The sequence below is a fragment of the Sturnira hondurensis genome, unplaced genomic scaffold (genome assembly GCF_014824575.4).
Source record: "Sturnira hondurensis isolate 20B ecotype Veracruz unplaced genomic scaffold, ASM1482457v3 Scaffold0023357, whole genome shotgun sequence".
Classification (NCBI taxonomy): Eukaryota; Metazoa; Chordata; class Mammalia; order Chiroptera; family Phyllostomidae; genus Sturnira; species Sturnira hondurensis.
In genome coordinates, this window is record NW_028095988.1 from 8083515 (window position 1) to 8104262 (window position 20748).

The window sequence follows — 20748 nt, forward strand, 5'->3', positions numbered from 1 at the left end:
CCTATTCCCTTTGTCCTTACTGTGTATGTTTTATTGGTGTGTGAACACATATAGTATAACTAACTCCTCTTACGAGAAGACGCTAGAAAAGGTTCTTTGCATTCGAAATGATTGGGGCTCATTCTATGTATTACTTCGTATATATTAGCAAATCTTTAATTTTTTCACTGAGTATCTTTAATACTCGGTAAGATTTTAATGGTCTTTTTTATGAATATTTACATTAGTGCAACCTTGAAGAGCCCCGTAGATACTGTTGTAATACTGTTTATAGTGCTGTGAATTCATTTTAAAGGTGGGCTCTTCTACGGGTTTTAATTCAAGGATTCTTTTTTAAGGGTGTGATGTGTGAATGTTTCATGTATCTCGGATCTTCAGGAAACTAACTCGAAGAGTAAGGAAAATAATTTATCAAAGTGAAAATGTTACTTGTATAAACTTTTCAGAAAATGTGATTCCTTGATAGATTTTTCAAATTTAGACTCTTTTGTTTGTATGTATTGTGTGAAGGAAAGGAAAAACTGGTAAAGGAAATGAATTACTTTAGATAAAAACAATTGAGGCCAGGTCTTTTACTTATCTGAACCTGTTCCAGTCATTGTAGTGTCATAAAGGGACCTGTGGGCTTTTTTGGAAATGTGGATGTTAGTCATGTAAAGCAGTGTTCCAAAACTTGTATTTTGCATTTTTGTATGTGAAATAATGCAGAAATATATAGCTTATGATATTGGTCTTTTTGGGAAGACACAGCTCAATAAATGTAGAAGATAACAGCTAAGTAAAAGGAGTATGAAGTTATATAGCAGTAAACAAAGATGGGGCCTATAAGAAAGTTTTAGTTGATTGAGGTAGCTCTTTTGAGTATTATTACTGTTACTGATAATAATAGGTCAGTTGTACCATGTGTTTTATGTGAATTATTTTATTTACTTGTTGGAACATCCTTGTGTTTGTTGCTCAGTTTACATAAGAAGGAAACAGCTCCTCAGAGTTAGACTTTTAATACATGAGTATGCTACTTATTCAATTGGGTGTCTTCATATCACTTAGTAAGTAGTTCCTTAACTTTTGGGAGAAGTTACAGAGACTTTTAAGAACCTGAAAAAAGCTTATGGCCCATCATCTTTATAAAAATGTACTATGAACCTGTATGAAGTCTTTATTTTCATATGCAATTTTGCAGAATTCCTAAGTTCCCTAAATTTCATACATGGATCTCAGATTGGGAATTCCTCATCTTTTAATGAAGAGACTGGGGTACTTTGTATAAATACTTTATTTTTCTTCTACCATCTCTTGTCATTTAAAGTAAATATTTATTCTATGCCATATTCAAGGAAGAATTTAAGCAAGCTGAAATTATCAGTCATTTCTGACTCCACTGAGTATATGCCAAAATAAATGAAGTCTGTTATAACAAGTGAGATTCAGAAAAGTTTGACATATAAGGCACTTTTTACTGGTCAGATTTGTTGGGCTTTTCTTATAGCACCCTTGGTCTATGTTAAGAACCTAAATAAAATATTTTGAAATAAAAAAGCAGTTATCTTCTCATAGTAGTATAAATATAGTAGGTGTGACCAGAGGTAGGTGATTAGAAAGATAGCCTAGTTATTCAGTGATAGTTCTCAGAGAATAATTTCTGAATTTTATTATCTGATTTCATCAAAGATAAGTAGAAAGGGTATTATGGTAAAAGTAAAATGTGGTAATAATTTTCTATATTAATGAACTAAAGTAGCATACACTTGGTTAACTCATTTATATGGGCTAAAGATAAAGATTGTATGTAAATTCTAATTTATTGTGACTTTGGAGAAGAAAAGTCATTTTGTAATGGAATCACTGGAATCACTGGAAAAATGGAATCACTGGTAAAGCTTCATTATATGAAAAATAATACAACCTTTGATAGTTCTGAAGATTATTTTATTAAATTGTTTTTTCCATATAAAGTAATTTAGAAGTTCCTAATGGTTTTTCTTACCTTTTTGTTAGATATTTAATGTTACATATGTTTCAGTTCTGATACCTAACCTATTTTGATTTTTCCTCCTTGAATTGTCATTTAAAACAAAAGCATTAAATTAGCTAAACAGAGTGACAAATCTTACTGTATACACTTGCCAGGGTTTAGGTAAATTACTGTAGAAATAATGTTATAAATCAGTGTGCAGTGTTTAGGTTTAAATTTTCAACAACAGATGTTTTAACATTGATTTATAGTTATGTTGTGAATTAAATAACTGTATTTCTATTTTTTCCTTTCAATCATTCTTGGCATTCAACTTTTTAATGAGTGGTAGCCCATCTGTGTAGGGCTCTTGTGACTGAATGATGTATTCTGTTCTGCCGTGGCACAGTTTTCAAACAGCCACTTGTGTTGTTAAATATTTTTATTTTTTATAGTATTTTTCACCCCTGTATATATGTACAGGAATCACTTCACCCACCACCGAATTGCAGCCACTTCTGAGGTGGAACGCAGCAACTGTTTAACAGCGCACTTTCCCCTAGGTGCTGACAGCTGCAGAAGAATTGTACATGGTCCCGTACGGAAGGTATTTCTCCACTGTGCCATCTGCAGAGTGACACTGACTAGGAGTACTACATAGACTGTAAGTTTCTTGTGTACCCACTCCAGACTGGAAAGCCCGATAAGAGAGAATAACAAGTAATTGGGAAGCATCATTTAAAAATGTATTGAGGTCAGTTAAAATTAGTGCTGCTCTCCCTGGCTCTAAATTTTATATTAAGGGCATCTAATTTGTGATTGAAACTGAACTGAACAACAAACAAATGGATGCACTCCTGGAAATTATTTTATTTTAAAAGTGAATGAAACTAAAATGTTTTTATAAATACTGCACTTCTAATGAAACTTAAAAGAGTTTGTTTTTAAATATTTTCAAATACTGAAACCAATTATTATGTAAGATTTTAGAGTTGTGCTCTTTAAGTAGCAAATCAACATATAATTCAACAGGAACATCCTGATTAGCTTCGCTTGCTGTGTTTTATCCCTTAGTGTTATTTCTTTTACTCTTTTGGTGAAATTTTTGCAACAGTCAGTTTATCATAAACCTACTTTTCATTCTTTGTTTTAGAAACATTGAACCTGGATTTTTAAACATACTGAAACAAAGCTTGGGAGAGAAGAAATAGTAAATATTTGAAATTTTACTGTATTTTAGTCTCTCTCCCCCATTCAGCTATTTCATAATTTCCTTTTTGGTAAAAAGCAATTTACAAGAGTGCTATCTTTAGTAATACTTGGCATGTTCATGCCTTAAAAGATAGAAAAATAACATTAGAAACTGCTGTGTCTCTTGTTAAACAATATGATACGGATTGTTGTATTTTAACTGTTTTTGCTTGTTTACTTATAGTATAACTTACTAGTTTTCGATTGTTTTTTAAATTATTTTTTGTGCATCTATAGGCATGTCTATGACAAGAAATTAGGGTTCCTTAGTATTCACAGTCTTAGAGATGTGAAACACAGCGCCAGTTGTTTTAACTAATCTAAATTATGTGCCACAGATTGAATGATATCTGTGTGTGTGTCTCTATACTGTAGAGTGTCAATGGAGGCAGACAAAAGCCTCTCTGGCCCCAGTTTACGTACTTGTACAACGAGGCAGGTGGGAGAAGTTACTTCCTGGAGACCCTTTCTTTAAGTGTTTTCTGTTCGACTCGGGATAGAGTTCTGCGTATTTGGAATTGTACCTTACATCTGTAACCCAGACATTTTGGTGTCAGTGATTTTGTTCTAGTCAGGATATTATTTGTGTGTATTGAATGCACAGTGATGGCGTTCTAGAATACCATCCAAGAAGAGGTCTGGTTTCCGACGAACGTTTTGAAGTCTCTTTAATTTTGTAGTGAAGTTATCACCACTATTTTGAAATATTTTTTGAGAATAAACATAGTACAATTCTCAATATCCTATTCATCATGGAAGCATCAGGTAAATTAGAAAAAATAGGTTTTATTTGCTCTCAGAGTAGAATTTACCAAACATTATTGTTTTTCCCCTTGCATAGACTTTTAATACTTCATTCAAAAGTCAATGCACTAAAGAAGTAAGCATTAGTATTATAGCTTACACAATATAGAGAATTGTATTAGAGAATATAGCTTAGACACAATAGAATAATGTATTTATGTTTCTCTAGAAAGGGTATTTTATCAGTATATGAAATATTTAACCAAATTTTCTAAAATTGGTTCCTTTGCATTTTCTTCAAACAGTGTAAGTATTGCTTAACAAGTATTGCTTATTTCTATTCCTCTTATTAACTGAAGTAATCACATGTGACAGAAGAAACCATATGTTTTATACATTATTTTAATGTTTTGCTAAAAAGGTACAAACTACCTGTTGTGCATATACGAGCATATGTTTTTCAGTTATAACATTTATTATATATTAGACGTTCTGTGGATGGTGTAAATTTTGCAAATTAGATTCCATTTAAACCATGTGAATCTTATACTTTAATATACTGCCAGTGTATATTATTGGAAAAGGGAATTAGATTAGCAACTTTCATTTTAATTGAATATATTTGTGTATTATTTGAATTTAATAAACACATACTAGTTGTGTAATCAAAAATAGAAGAACATATTGGTTTTAGTTAAGTTGTTTATTTGAAACATTTATTTTATTTAGAAATTGTCTAAATAATTATAGAAACCTGATACTGTCATTTGATTGTTTTTTAAGGGACGGTTCTTCATCTTATTTGAAAGGACCAGAATTATGGCAAATGAGTATTAGGTTCAGCTGAATAAATAGTGAAATTGGTAATAAAACAAAAGATATGATGAAGTATACTTTGAGAGTTGATTTTATGTAATTTAAACTAATTTTAAAGAATATGGATTTTTAATAAATAATTTTAAATTCTTATTTTATAAAATACACACTCGGTCTTTTAAGTTAGGGGAATATATTTATTTTTATCCAACAAGATATTTAAAATTTGTGTTAACATATTTGTCTGAACAAATTCTTGTGATTTGATAGGGACATGAAAACTTTGAAATGTTTTATTGTGAATAATGGGCAGATAATTTTTGGAATTCAACATTAGGTGGCCGGTTCTTTTTGTACTAAATCATTTATATTTGAATAAATTTAGGATTCAGACATTATTTTCTATTATACAAAATATAATCTATATTCATAGAACTGTATGTGCAGTTTGAATTTACATAAATTAGAAATAAATGTGAAAATGTCCACCCCAAACCTCAGACAGATATCTAAAATTACATATTCATATAATTAGTTCAATCCTTCCTAGTTTTATTTTTATATTAAATAATTACTGCCTCTTTTATGAATTCTGGAATTATCTCAATATAAATTGAATTAGTTGAAAATTTCAAACATACAAGTTTTCATAAAGAAGTTTTGATGCCACAAATCATTTTTATCTTTAATACTGAATTAATAAGCATTATTACTTAAACGTTTTCCTTTAACTCTGAAATTTCCGTGTTGTAGGAAAAGTGTGTATGTGTTTGCATGTGTGTTTGTGCGTGTCATTTTCCTAATGTATTTTCTGATTTGGAATTTTGACTGCCACTTTGTAGCTGTTTAATCAAGTGTAAATTGTTTAACAACTTTAAGAGTTTTTCCTTGTCTGTTAATTGGGATTCATTACACCTACCTCACAGGGTTGTTGTGAGGAAAAAAGAGAACATGTGAAAGAGTACTTAGCATATACCAGCTATGCCAGCATATGACAAAGAGTATTACCGAAACCTTCCATTGTCCTATGATAAAACCCAAATTTCCTATCTAGACATGTGGTCTGTTTCCTCCTTATCTCCTCATTTTCATTTCTTTCCTTGCAAACTGCATATTCTGATCTGTTGATAACTGTATTTTTTGCAGTTCCTGAAATATCTTAACGCTTTCATTGGGTCTTTGTCTGCCTTCATTCTTTGTATCCACTCACTCACCTGTCTATCCCTGGGCTATTATCTGTATAAACTCATCCTCTTCCCTGAGATCTCACTTTAGATTTCTCCTTAACTGAGATGTTTCCTATGCCTTCTTCATCCCTTATATTTTTTTAGATGACCCTTCTATAGAATCCTATTGTGTTTGCTTATTCCTATTTTAGCAGTTAACACATGCAGTACAACTGCCTTGCACATGTCTGTTTCCTCTGTAAATTTGTTGAGGGTGAAATATTCCTTTAACTTTACTTAACAGAGTTTCTGCAACTCAGAAAATGAATGAACCTTTTAAAAATAGATGCAGGTTCATTTCCACAGAAGGGGCTGAAGGGGAGGGGAGACAAGAGGCAGAGCTCAGGCAGTAATGGAAGCAATGCTTGGCTCCCTGTGGCTCACCTTCTGCTGTGTGGCCTGGTCCCTAACAGGCCACTGACCAGTATCAGTCCATGGCTGGGGTTTGGGGACTCCTGCCCTAAAGGAACTAAAATATGACTAATTTTATAATTAGTGTGTACTTTTTAAAAATATATAGAATGAATTTCAAACTCAATAATCATATCTAAATCATGGCCTTATATTGCTTTGCCCACGATTTATTACTCTTTTTTAAAAGATTATATTTATTTATCTTTAGAGAGGAAGGAAAGGAGAGAAGGAGAGAAATATCAATGTATGGTTGCCTCTCGTGAGTCCCCTGCTGGGAACTGGCCTGCAACCCAGGCATGTGCCCTGACTGGGAATTGAACCACGATCATGTGGTTCGCAGGCCCGTGCTCAATCCACTGAGCTACACCAGCCAGGGCATGATTTATTACTCTTAATAAACTTATTAAAATAGATGAGCTCACTAGTGTACAAGCAGAAATTTACTTTATTCTTTCCTGTTACTTATACCCCAAATCTCAATCTAAATGTTATTTTGTGCCCCTGGGTAAATGTTATTTAAATGTCTCTGTCTTTTCTGGATTATTTATCTTGCTTTTTGGGATTTATCAAAGACTCCCACTGTTTGGGTATCCCCAAAAGTTGTAATTCCCAGCTGTAATTCCTTGATGGAGTTGATATTTTTCTTTTGTTTGTCTTTTTTTGACTACCCTCCTTAGTCTCTGACTTTGTGGACTACCTCCAGCCTTTTTCTTCTGGGGTTATCTTGTTTCTTTTGTAGCCTTCTGGGTAGAGTTTCTTTAAAAAGTGGCCCAGTGCTAGTTTTTTTCCCTAGGGGGTTCATATCTGTCCCTTGGGAATACAGTAATTCTTTATTCCACAAACTGTGGAATGAAACTCTTGGGTATTTCTAAGTTAATAGCACAGACTGAGGTCCTCTTGCTGCCTTGTATTTCAATTCTTTTTCTGGCCTAAGTCCAATGACTGTGCCATTAAGTGTCCTTTATTCTAAAAAACATAGGCCAAACTCTGAGTGAATCACTGTTCTATTTCTTCTTCAAACTGTAAGTTCCCCTTCTCCAGTATGTGCTTATATTTTTTTGATGTGAATGATAAGACTAAAGGATGCCTGAGCATTAGCCTCAGTCTTTCTAAGTATTATATAAATGATCTGACACCTGAGTCCCAGCACTTGGATTCTATTGTTCTCAGCATTGGGTCCTTATCTAAAACTAAGAAAACAGGAAAATTCTGATTTTAATATTCTGTTATACAGCTTAACACTGAGACCACATTGGGCAGCTTGCATTTCTAGGAGTTTCTGTAGTGTTCATCCATTTCCATTTTTTATGCCTCATCTTAGCGTATTGTGGGTTTGGAATGTCCTTGCTGTCTTTTCCTCTAAGTAGAACCCTATCAAGTCTTCAGTGCTCAGTTTAGATGAAGTCTTTTTTTGTGTAGCAGTTAGAATAAATACTTCTTCCTGCTGTGTTCTATGTTCTAATACTTTGTTGAAAGTGTTGTGTATGATCCAGAAGAATGCCCATCTCACTGACTAGACTATGAGCATTTTTGAGCTACTGATTTATTTACTGGCGAGCCCCTTACTGCTAGTGTCTGTGATGTGTTCAGTAGTGTGTTATTTGCTGAATTAATGAATCTCTTCTGAACACTGAAACTTGATAAAATTACTGAGTAGTAATTCTTCTACATTGGGTAATTAATTCTTCTATTTTTATTTCCATCCATTTTTCAAGAAATATTTGAGGGGGCAAGAATTAGTTTATATACCTCTGATTTTTTTTAATCCATTGGCATTGATCTACATTCTTAGGCAAGTTCCTTTTAGGATTTAGTTGTTTTGGTGAAATTGATTTTCTTTCATTTTTTCTACATCTCATTATTTTTCTTATTTGTTTTATTATACTTAATGGGGTTAACTATGACAAATTAGAAAAACCAGGTATTCCAAGCAGCTTAATATAGAAAGTAAAAAACAACAATAATAAAAAGCATTTTAAAATCAGGATTTTAAAATTATTGTGTTTTTCTTTTTAAGTTTTTCAGCATTTCAAATTGTATCACTAAATATGGTCAGAAGTGGCAGAAGAAAGCAAGCTATTTGTCGCCAAGAATTTTGGTTATGAAATATTTGTATTTCTAGGTTAGAAAACTAAATTTTCTAATTTGTAGTTGTATTTGTTGGGAGTAAAGTACTATTTTAATTAGACTTTATTCTTTTGTTATTTTGAGTGATTACTATAAATAAGTTGCCTTAAATAATATGTAGTGTAACACTGAATACCTGCCATTACTCAACAGAATAATGCAGTCTTTTGTAGTGAAATTCAGCCAAAAGTTGGATTCTTTAAGTATATATGGTCAGGCAAATATGTGATAATTAGATAACTAAGAATCAAAATGGCATTGTAAGTAGAAATAATTGAATTTTTTATTTTTAAAACATTTTTCCCTTGGAAAGTTACAAATGCATACAGTAAATAAATTAAAATGGGAAGTAAAGTTTTTTCTTCATCTTAGATCATTACAGGTTGAGAGAAGATGAATCAGTTTCTAATAAAATATCCCCAGTGTTTTTTCTTCTTATTTTCCATATTGTTATTAAATTGGGTATCATATAAAGTTTTTAAGAAAGATTTTACCTTATCTTCTGCCACCAATATAACTGTTGACATTTTAATATTTTATTTATGATAATTTTATCTATTAACAAGTTTAGGAATCTTGGAGAATGAAAATGTCATTCAGTTGAATGACAGGATCAGTTGAATTTCAGGCAGTGTGGATGCCAGGAATCGTAATATGTACAATTACTTATATGCAGTCATTTCTTACACCAGTGGACTGTTTTCGTGTTTTCATAAGGAGGAACAAAGTATAACATATGTCCAATTGATTCTCAGTTTTAGGTATCTGGGAACACTTTATTCCTGTTAGTTTACTCCGCAATCATTGTAGGAATTCAAGCACTGTGTTTACCTTACTAAATTAGTAAAATTAATTATTCTTGTGTTTTTCATTTAGTTTAAGTTGAATATTTCTATGTGATAGAAGTACAATATTAGGAAGAACAAAATTCTATTTTTCTAAGTTTTTGTGAGCATACTTGGGAACACTAAAAATCAGGAGAGTTTTTAGGAAGCATCTGGTATGTATTGCCACCAGTTATTAAATAGGAAAATTAGTGCTTAAAAATACAGTTTTTCAAAATATACCATCTGAAATATACTTATTTTTTTAATGTTATTTTGTTTTTTTCTCTTTTAAATGGCTCTGTTTTTCCGTTGTAATAGTCTGAGACTTTTATTTTAGAGAGTTTTTACTGGATCAAGTAAACTATTTTTTTAAAAAGTAATGAACTCTAAAGTTTCAGAAACCTAGTTCTTTATTTTATACTTAACCCCAGGTAGTGCTTTTATGGAAAATACCTCCCTCATTTTATGGATATAAGTGCAAATAACAATGAAATTGTTTATTAATTTACTTCTTATTATGCTTCTCACTAATTCCAATTTCACGTTTTTCCCGGTGCTGCAAGTTATGAAAGATTTAGCATGTCTGAAGTCAAGCCGAATCTTTAGTCCTCCATTCTCATTCTGTCTCCTAACCTCAATCCTTCTTGCTCTGACTTCACCATGTACCTGGTGAAGGGGTCAAAATAATTGCACTCCTCTTTGAATTGAATGTCATTCTGTTTATTTCCACATCCTCATTTGCTTTTGTTTACCTTTGTGCTTGCCATGGCAAATATTCTCAGGAAGTTCTTACCTACGAAAGTCTTCAACCCAACCACCAGTGCCACTAAGGAGCTATCCCAGTAAGAGGATGCAGTGGCCGGCTAAGAGTATCCGCTGTAGAGTGTTTGAGTGCTTCTTGTGCTAGAACTTTATCAGTAGCTTTATGTTCCCCCTCTGCTGTTTCTTATGATACTCTTTGAACATAACCACTGGTTTCTGAAAATTCTTATTTTGAAGCAGCTGTCATTTCAGATCAAATTTGAATATGTGCTTTTTCTGGTTTTTTTTTTAGTGTTTCATAAAATTATTTCAATGAGTGTTTTTTAGTGTTATATAGAAATAAGGCAACCTTTTAAATGTGTTCTCTTGAAAACATTATTTTCAGTCTATAATTTTGGGTAATTGGATTAGTATAATTCATTTTTTTCTCTTTTCTCTTTCTGTTAGTATGTGTGTTTATATGTTTATATGTATGTCATCTATCCATGCATGTGTACACATATATCTATCTATACATGAGCGCTCTTAATTTCATTAATTTCTTTAAAAAATCTAATGTCTTAATTATTTCTTTGAAGATGATAAATTTTCTGTTTAATTTTACTGTAGCTTATAAAAAATAAAATATGAAGCCTAGATATGTTCTACCTATTTTCCAGATTTTTGTATATTTAAATGTGCCTGTTAAGATATACTGCTTTGTTACCCTACAAATTATATGAAATCTATTAATAATTTTATGAATTTAATTTAAAATTCTGCTATTTGTATAGTATTCTATTAGTACTCCTTATTCATTCATTCATTTAATCAGTAAATATTTATTCAGTAATACTAACTGTTAGGCACTGTCCTACATGCTGAGAATGCAGAAGTTTTTGGCTCTTGTGGAGTTTATATTCTTGTAAGTGAAGAGAGGGACATAAATATATAACACTAAAATATGTGTTTTAGTGTTTTAGATAAGCATAAGGATCATGCTTATGCTTAATGCTTAATTATCTAATTTTTAGATAAGCATGAGCATTATGAAAAACGTAAGTGCACATGATAACATCTGTTGAGAAGTATACTGCAAAGAAGGGATATTTGAGTTGACCTCTAAATAGTTAGGAGAAAGAAAATCACATTCCAGGCATCAGAAACAGCAGACAAAGATCTGGATCCGAATGGTTTGGTGTGTTCCAAAGAAGAGAAAGAAATGTTGTTTGTGTTGAGCACTGCTGTGGAGAGTGCAGGAGGTGAGGTCTTTGAGGTGATGCTGGAGCCAGATCAAGCGGGCCATAGCTAGAATTTAGAATTTTGTTACAGTTAATTGTGAAGACATTGGCACTTGAATGTTATGATGTTGAGCACTGAAGAAATTGCTCTTCCTACTGTGTGGAAGATGAACAGTGAAAGGGATGAGGGGCTAGAAAAAGGTAATTAGTAGGAAGTTATTGTGTTCATCACAGAAATAAGGGTGATTTAGGACTTTTCACTATAGAAGTGATGACAGGTAGAATATTTTGGAAGAGCACTGTTAGAATTTGTGAATGGGTTAGAAATGGTATAATCAATAGTATCAGGCACAATTAAATATTAAGTGTTCTTTTAAGATAGAACTTAATGGACATGCACTTTTCAGTGGTAAAATAATTTATTTAAATTACACCACTAGTTTTTATTATTCTGTTCTTCCCCATTTTTTTGCTAGCATAAATAACAATCTTTTGCCATTTCTTACCTTACTGCCATTGTATATAAATAATGAAAGGTAAAAAATATATCTTGCTATTTTAATTTGCTTATCTTTGATTACTGGATAAATTAAGATTTTAAAAGTATGTATTGATTGTCCAGTTGTATTTTTTTTGGTTGTGAATTGTGTCTAGCTGTGTTTATTTTGGGATATTACTCGTTTTCCTGTTGTTTTGAAAGGCCATTTTAACTTCCTATGATGTTTTAAAAGTCTCCATATGATTAGCCCTTGAGATATTTTTTATTACATCATATGTCTGTCTCCCCCTTGCACATTATGCCCTAGACACTTCAGCCAGCTCTCAAACAGGCTGTTCTTTGTCTAGTCTCATGACCTTCTGCATTTCTGATTCTCCATTTTATGGATCCCTTTTCCTCCAATCTCACGTTGTTGACTGTGGCTTATCATTCATGTTTCAGCTCCAGCATTAATCCTTCGAGGAGCTATTCCAAAATTCCTAACATGACATCCCTTCTCACCCTGTCACCTTCTGTCACATTACTTTCTCCCTTTTGTTTCCCCCCTCCCAGTCTTTTATGGTCTTCATAGCATTTATCACTGTCTAGAGTTACTCATTACTCCTTTCCAACAAGAATGGAAGAACCATGACAGCAGCTGTCTGCTCTGATTTGTTCACTGCTGTGCTTTCTGGGGCCAGAATATTGTTGGGCATATTGTAGGTCATTAATATATTTTGTGGCATGGATAATAAGGATATTAAAACTATTTCTCCATATACTTTTAATTTTTCCTTTCGTCAGTTGTCTTCATCTTTGTTTATGGCATTTTATACATGAAAAATTTTATATTTTCATGGAATTAAATCAGTGAAGCTTTTTTCTTATGTGACCTTTTCATTACTTTGTAAGAAAAAATCTCCCAGCTTGAGATCTTCCATTTTCCTATAGTCTAATTTGAATGTTTTGAATATAAAAATACTGTTTTTTATGAATTAAGGTAAGTTTTGAAGATAAGAATAGGTCTTGTGACTATAATTCTAGTTGCATTACACATTTATTTATAAAGAGATTATACTGTATAGAGAACATTATATTTTTATAGTACTGTGTGCATTTTAGATGATATATATTCTTCATTCTTTATAGACATGATTTTTTAATAATATAGAATATTCCCCCTTAGGCATTTGTTACATGTAATCAGTCTGTCATGGCAGACTTGTTTCAGTCTTTTAAAATTTAAATAAAAGTGCTATCTAACTGTTTGTGTTCATTTATGATTGTTCTGTTATAATAAATTAGTAAAGATAAAATAATTAATTTACTAGGTCATAGGAGTACATGCAGGTTTTTAAGACATTTGAATATTCATTGCTAAATTATACTTCAAAAAATTTCAGTGAGTTTATAGTCCTAGTAGCAGTATATGCATGTGTCTGTTTCTCATCAAACTTTCCAGCTTACAAAAATTATGTGCTTTTAAAATGTTGGTCCATTTCTTCCCATCCCCCAAATTATGTAAAACAATTGGTGTTTTTCACATACAAAATTAAAAGTATTGTATTTGGTCAACTCTGTCATCTATTTCTTTCCCATTCATGTCTGTGATTAAAATACCTTTCCTCTTTGAGGTTATATATATATGTATATATATATATACACACACATATACACTCACTTATGGTTTGGTCTAATTTTTTATGTTGCAACTCTCATTTGTATAAAATTTATTTTCAGATTTGAAAGTATAAGTTTTCACTATATTTTCTTCAGTTATGCTGGCATCATTTTCGAATAATCATATACACTATTCTCCTACTAAATTTTTATGTGCTCCAGGTTTTTTCGGGAAGGGATATTTATTTTGGTCCACTGTTGTATAATTTTTGTTTTACTTGCTTCTTTGTTTTACTTATTGTTGCTTTTTCCCTTTTTATTGTTGCTTTTCACTTGCCTTTCTATTTGCCAAAATAGATCACATATTTTGTGTGATCTACTAGGGTAGTAGTTTCCTGATTCTGTTGTTATTTATTTTGAAAACTCTTATGTTGTTACATGCTCTTTTCTTAGAACTTAAGAATCATTTTCCAAGTATCCGCTCCAAATAAAGCATTCCTTTTTTTGATTTTAGTAGAATTGTGTTAAAACTATTAATTTGCTTGCACAAAATATCTTTGTACTATGTAGGAATTCCTATGTGAACTGAGATTTTTTTTTTTGTCTCAGGAAAGCTTTTTTTCTGTGTAGAGGTCCACTTCATTTTATTTGAGATCATTCGCAGTTGTTTTTTTTAATTTAATAGTATTTCTAGTTGCTGTTTTAAATACTTTTTTATTAATGTTCTACAATATATTAGTTTTCTGCAGTCACTGTAATGATTACCGCAAATGTCGTCTCAAAACAACACAGATTTATTTTCTTATTGTTCTAGAGACTAGGAGTTAAAGTCAGATTCGTTGGACTAAAGCTAAGGAGTCGACAGGGCTGGTTCCTTTCGGAGCCTGTAGGGGAGAGAATCCCTTTTGTTTTGTTTTCCTTTCTTTTTCAGTGTCTGTAGGCTGCCTGCTTTCCTTTGCTTGAGACCCCTTTCTTGAACTGCTCCAGCCTCTCCTGTCATCACATCTACATCCTCCTCCGACATTACTGTCTCCCTTTTCTGAGGACCCTTTGATTATATTGGGGACCCACCTCCATGATTTTGGTTAATCTCCCCACATCAAAATATTTAATTCAATTACATCTGCAAGGTTCCCTTTGCCACATTAGAGGACATTTACCAATTTTAGGGATCAAGATACGGATGTTATTTGAGAGGCCATTATTTAACTTACCACATACAGGAATATTATTAATTTTCTCTATTTTACTTTTGTCTGTTTCATTGAGTATTTGTATTAAGTATGGTTGCATTTAGTTCATTTTCTACACACTCATAAAAATCAATAAATAATTAGTGTTTCTCTATTTTTACAGTAGTAACTTTATAGGTCTTGTTTGTGTTTTTATCTTATTGCTGTTTTTAATTTTTAATGAAACAAAATACTTGCCCCAAATACTTGCCTTTTACTTATCATATTTTCCATTGGTTTAGAATAGGTATTTCTTATAATCATTGGAAAAGTAATTTGTTCATTGTTCATATCTCCCTCCTGTTCCTTTGACATATTTGTGTTATATTTACAACTAAATATTAAACCCCACTTGCATTTTTAGATTTAAGCTGTACTTGACTGTAGTATATCAGTTTCTCAATATGTTGCTGGACTTAATTTACCAGTACTTTGTGATTTTTAAAAAATGTTTACATTAATAAATGTGATTCATTTGTGTGTGATTTGTTTTGTGTATGGATTCCTTTTTCACTTAGAATTGTACTAATTAATAAAATGAATTTAAAGTTCTGGGTAGAATTTATAGACCAGGGTAGTTTTATAGCATAAAATTGTCTTTATCTCTTCATTTAAAGTTTGAAATATCACATGAAGCAATATTAGTGCTGAGCTTTTTTAATGTAATTCTTTGATAGACTTTTCAATTTCTTTTGTTATTTAATTTTTGAGTCAATTTGAAAATTTAAATTGCTTCCAGTGGGTTGCCCATTCTATCAAGATATTAAAAGAGCATTTGTTACATGCTTGCTGTGTGTTAAGCATTATGCTAGGTGATGTATATGCAGAAATAAAAAATGTAGAATTCTTAATCTCAGGAAATTTACAGTAGTGAGAAGAAAATTTATTTAGCTAGGAGGAAGTCAGAAAAAATTAACACTTAAAAAGAACTTCTAATGAGAATTTCATCATGAATACAGACAGCCTGAGCTAAGGCATAATAAAAATTGTTGAAATCAAGATTTGAGAGAATTGCAAGTAGGTCATTATAGCTAGAGTTTAAGTCTGGGTAGGAAGGAATAATGAATAGAGATTAGAAGCTGCATTGTAGATTTTTCTTGATTTGGTTTGTTTCCTGTAGGTATCGATTGGCTGTTGATAATGTTAATTCTGGATTAAGCATCAACAGATTCATATTCCTAAAGGATTAGTGGGGTTATTAGAAATAGGTCAACCATAGCATTACCACAAAAGAAACGTAAGTGTCTCCTAAATTAGGGATGTTAAGTGGAGATGGAATGGAAGAAAGAATACAGATGCAAAAATTCTAACAAAATGAAATCACCAATGACTTGTTCACTAGTTAATACAAATCCCAGCTTTTGTCAAGTATGTTTGGTGTGAAGGAAATGTCTGCCTTATCTCTATTTCATAATCTGTTGTTCTGATTTCATTTGAAAAGCTTGTTATATTCTAGATAAGTTAACTGCCATTATTGTGAAAAGTCGGTACAGGAAAATCAACGTCTGATCATAGATGATTTGTTAGCAACCAAAGTAGGCAGGACAGAAGGCATAGATATTCCAAAAGATTTGCAAACCACGTAGCGTGAAGGGTGATCAAAAAATGGAAATGTGGGGGGGATATGAAATCACTTTATTAAGAAATTTTTTAGTAAACCTTTATCTGAAGAAAATGAAATCATTCTATACTGAGGAGTTTAGGCATAATGTTTGAAATTTGTTGTAACTTTTCAGCATATCACACATGAAATAGGGATTTCAAAATCAAGTATTTTCTGCCTCAAAAGATAGGGAATGCTGGTAAAATATGTTTTATGAGAATGATTTCAAATTATTTGTTCAATTACCTTATGCGTATGAGTAATATAAGCCCATGTAGCTACCACCACAGTCAATATCTGGTATATCTCCATCACACCATAAATTCCATAGTGCCCCTTGCCAGACCGTCCTCTCCTTCCCTATCACCCCAACCCGCCTTTCCCGTCAAACTGTGGATTCATTTTGACACCTCCTGGGTTTTTCTTTAAGTGGAATCATATAGTATGTAACCTTATGTCTAGGCTTCTTTTGCTATGCATGCAGTTTTTAAAGTTTATCCCTGTTGTTAAATGTGTAAGTAATTTATTCCTTTTTATTGTTGAGGAATAGTCATTGCCTGACTTATATAGATTCTTTTATCCATTTACCTATTAATGGACGTTTAAGTTGTTTCCAGATTTTAGCTATTAGAAATAAAATTGGTATGAACATTTGAGTTTAAGTCTTTGTACAAACATATGTTTTCATTTCTCTGGGGTGCATACTTAGGAATAGAATATCTAAGTCATATGAAATATTGAACTTTATAAAAAAAAACTGCCAGGTTGTTTTTCAAATGGGTTTTGCCATTTTACCTTCTTACCACAGTGCATGAATATGTCAGTTGGCCCACATCTTTGTCATTACTTGGTGGTAATGATACTTTTATAAATTCTAGCCATTATAATTGGTGTGTAGTTTAATCTCATGGTTTTAATTTGCATTTTCCTAATTGGTTTTCTTGTGCTTGTTGACTATTGCTATATTTTCCTCTGTCAACCATCTCTTCAAATATTTTGTCTATTTTTATTGGGTTGTTTATTTTTTTAATGAGTTATGAGAGTTCATTACATATTCTGGATACAATTCCTTCATCAAATACGTGTTGTGAATATTTTCTCCCATATTATAGCTTGCCTTTTCATTTACTTATTTGTGTTCTTCAAGGACCAGAAAATTTTAATTTTCAAGTCCAGTTTACAAATGTTTTCTTTAATATTTCTTGCATTTTGTGTCTTAATAAACTTGAAAATGTCAGATTTTTTCCTAGAAGTTTTGTAGTTTAATTTTTATGGTTAGGTTTATGATTCATTTTCAGTTAATGGTGTGAAAACAAATCTGATCAATAAAAATGTTTAAGAAAAGTCTGAAAGAGTTATCTGCACACATTTGAAGGGCTTTGAATATAGAGAAAGGAGTATATAGATTTTCTTTTGAAGTTAATGACAGATTTGGTATTGCTTTGTGTAAGAAATATTTTTTATTCTAGCTTCTAACCCATCCAGCAAATGAAAAGATGTTTTATAAGATAATGAATTTTCTATGAGTAGTGGTGTTCAATAGGAATAGCTAGCATTCTGTCTCACATGAGTTTGTATATTTAAAGTACCTTATCACCGTACTTGTCAGGTAGAAAATACTCATAGATGTTGGTTGTCACTGTTAATGTTGCTATTGTTATTATATTCAGAATTCTTGAGAGATTTTAGAGAGGATGATATTTAGATGAGATATGTTTGGATTCTGTTATTAACTTACACGTAGTGATCATACTTTCTCTGTTCCCTTTTCCAACCCCAGTAGGGAGCTTAATTGTTAATAAATACCAATAAATAAAAACTAGCATGTGCAGTCCTTTAAAAATGATTTTAATCATCTCTCTTAAATTTATGAGTAATTTATGAATACTTTTTTGGGAAAAATTCAAGTAATATAGATGTAGAATAAACATTGAAACTGCATTCTTACCTACTTACTCCTCCTGTCTTCTTGCAGAGATAGCTGTTAGAGATTTGATGTACAGGTATCTCTCACCTATGGCAGGAGTTACGTTCCAGAGACCCCCCATGATAGGTGAAAATCTGTGAAGTAGCTGTGTTATATTTATTTTATTATTTATAAAATAATTAATAAAATAAGTGGTTTTTAAAAACCTGTGATACAGTGAAGCCGCAATAAGTGAACTGCGATATAGCAAGGGGTGACTGTATTTAACTTCCGATTATTTTCTTTCTTTTTTTATTGTTGTTTAAGTACAGTTGTGTCCATTCTCCCCACACCACTCCCCCCAACCCCAGCCACCCCAACCTCCCACTCCCATCCTACCCTCCTTTGGCTTTGTCCATGTGTCCTTTGTACATGTTCCTTACTGATTATTTTCTGTGTATTTGTACTGATATGTATTCATATATATATTTATGTCATATATATATGCCCATTTGTAGATATTTAATATAAGCCTAAAATGAACATATTATACTTGATTTTTTTTATTTTAACAGAATATCTGATAAGTCTTTCCATATTGGTACCTTTATTCATTTTTACTGCCACATAGTATTTAATAGAATGAACATAGCATAGCTTTTTTTTCCCCAGAGCATGCATCAGGCAGACAAGAGAAAGGCTGCCACCTTGCTGAGAAAATGACTGGTAAAGATCTTTAGATTTAGTCTATTATTTATATAATAGGAAGAGAAAGGAAGAGAAACCAAATGTGCTACATCCCCAGGTCCTTGTCCCACTTACTAAAAGGACAACATGAAGATAAAAGATGCAGGGTGACCACAGAGTGAATTGTAGGATACCTCATTGTTGAGGAGCCAGTTCTAGACTGCAGCTCAAAACTTTTTTGGTTTGAAGCTAAACTGTCAGGGGCTAAGGGTTGGGCAGGATAAGTCAAGAAACCTCATAGCTCATCACAACCTGGGAGACTATGAGGAACTGTTCCAGAATGATGACAAAATATTCCACCGAGACACAGGTTAGCTACATTTGAAGCCAGTGCCTGTATGGCCTGTAAGTATACATACACAGTTGCCAAAGCATTATCGTGGATCCATTTCCCAACAACTCCAGTCTCTAACATTCACATACATGGATAACAAATCTCAAGATATTATATCAGATACTCTATTTAATTGTCCTTATAAGGGCTTAGTTCAGAGATGACTCCCTGAAGGTTGATCAGGCATGCTTGGAGGAAAGTGCTCAGGCAGGTTCATCATGTATAGCCAAATCAGTTAAACAAGTCATTGTTCCAAGTGCAGCAAGAGGTGTTGACTGGCCAGTAGGAAGTCCAGGGCAATGTGTTTAGTCATCACCACTGAGAGAGTTTGGAATAATCAGCCATAATCTGAAAAACATACAAATGAGTTTGTCTTCCCTTATTAGTAGAGGTAGACCATAGGGTAACAACAATAGTAAGATTAGGCTAAAGAGAGAATCATAATGGTGTCTGAGAGTTAATCTTATTCTGTTGCTTGTTCACTCCTGAATCAGTAGTTTCTGGGAAGATTCTGAGAGTTCATTGATTAAAATTCTTCAGTGGTCTGTAGTCAAGTTGAAAACGATGGCTATAGTTTGGATTATATTGGCCCGATGATCTGTGGATAAGAGTTGAGAAAAATTAATGTTGCTTCTCTTCACGTCTGGACTGTTGGTGTCCAAGATGTTCTCTTTTCCATAGCCAGTGTGTTGCTTTCTTTCCACAGCCGTGTGATTTAGTCTCTGCAGCTTGGTCATTCCCTTCAGCATTCACTTTATCCATTTCCTGATTCTCCCCACAACACACGGTCTGGGCTAACCCGGGGTAGCTCACCAGAAAGGTCTTTAATGCAGTTAATGCTCAGCAGTATCTTTAAGAGGAAGGAGAGAGCCTGTATAGTTTCTTTAACAGCACTAAACAGGCTATGTGCCTTAGAGTTCCCTTTTCTACTTGGCCATGAACCTGGCTCTTTGGACACATTTGCCATGCTTCCTTGGCCTCATGTGCTGAAATCCCTAGGTTTTGTTTCTTTGGCCCTGTCCTGAATCGTATGTGGATTACCATGCTCTGAACAATGGTGTATCTGTGTGACTGTGGTTCTCATGTGGGCAGTACAGGTCTCATCAGCTTGTTGATTCTATTAATGTTCATCCTTAAAGGGTTCTTTCCCATGGGCATCCACATAGATCATGAACAGGAAGTGTGGGTTTTGTATAATCTGTAGCCATAGTGTTAATCTTCACAAAGATTGGGGCTTGATTATTTAATTGTTCCACTGCCAGGCCCCAGAGTCATTGAAAATGCAGTGAGTGTTGGGGTGTTTTCCAGGGTAAGTGCCACAACTGGTGACTTTACTCATCCAGTCAGCATAGCTCCTTTCTCTGTGCATGGTTGTGAAAACAGTGTTCTGTGGGCCCCACAGCTGTGGTGGCCCAGTGTGCTCCAGTGGATTTTAACATCCCCAATTCAGCTGGCAACCAGACCCAGGCGTCCCTAGGACCCTCAAA

General features: G+C 32.8%; 1 protein-coding gene across 3 annotated transcripts in view; it reads left to right on the plus strand.

The window, feature by feature from the left end:
- The window catches only part of NOVA1 (NOVA alternative splicing regulator 1), a 155682-nt gene that overhangs the window by 46524 nt on the left and 88410 nt on the right, over positions 1 to 20748 (plus strand). The window contains exon 2 of one of the 3 annotated variants that reach the window (XM_037037531.1): positions 2518 to 2618. The exons of the other annotated variants lie outside the window; for them this stretch is intronic. The gene's annotated coding sequence lies outside the window, so the exon portion shown is untranslated. The remainder of the gene's footprint in view (positions 1 to 2517; positions 2619 to 20748) is intronic. 3 annotated transcript variants of the gene reach the window in all.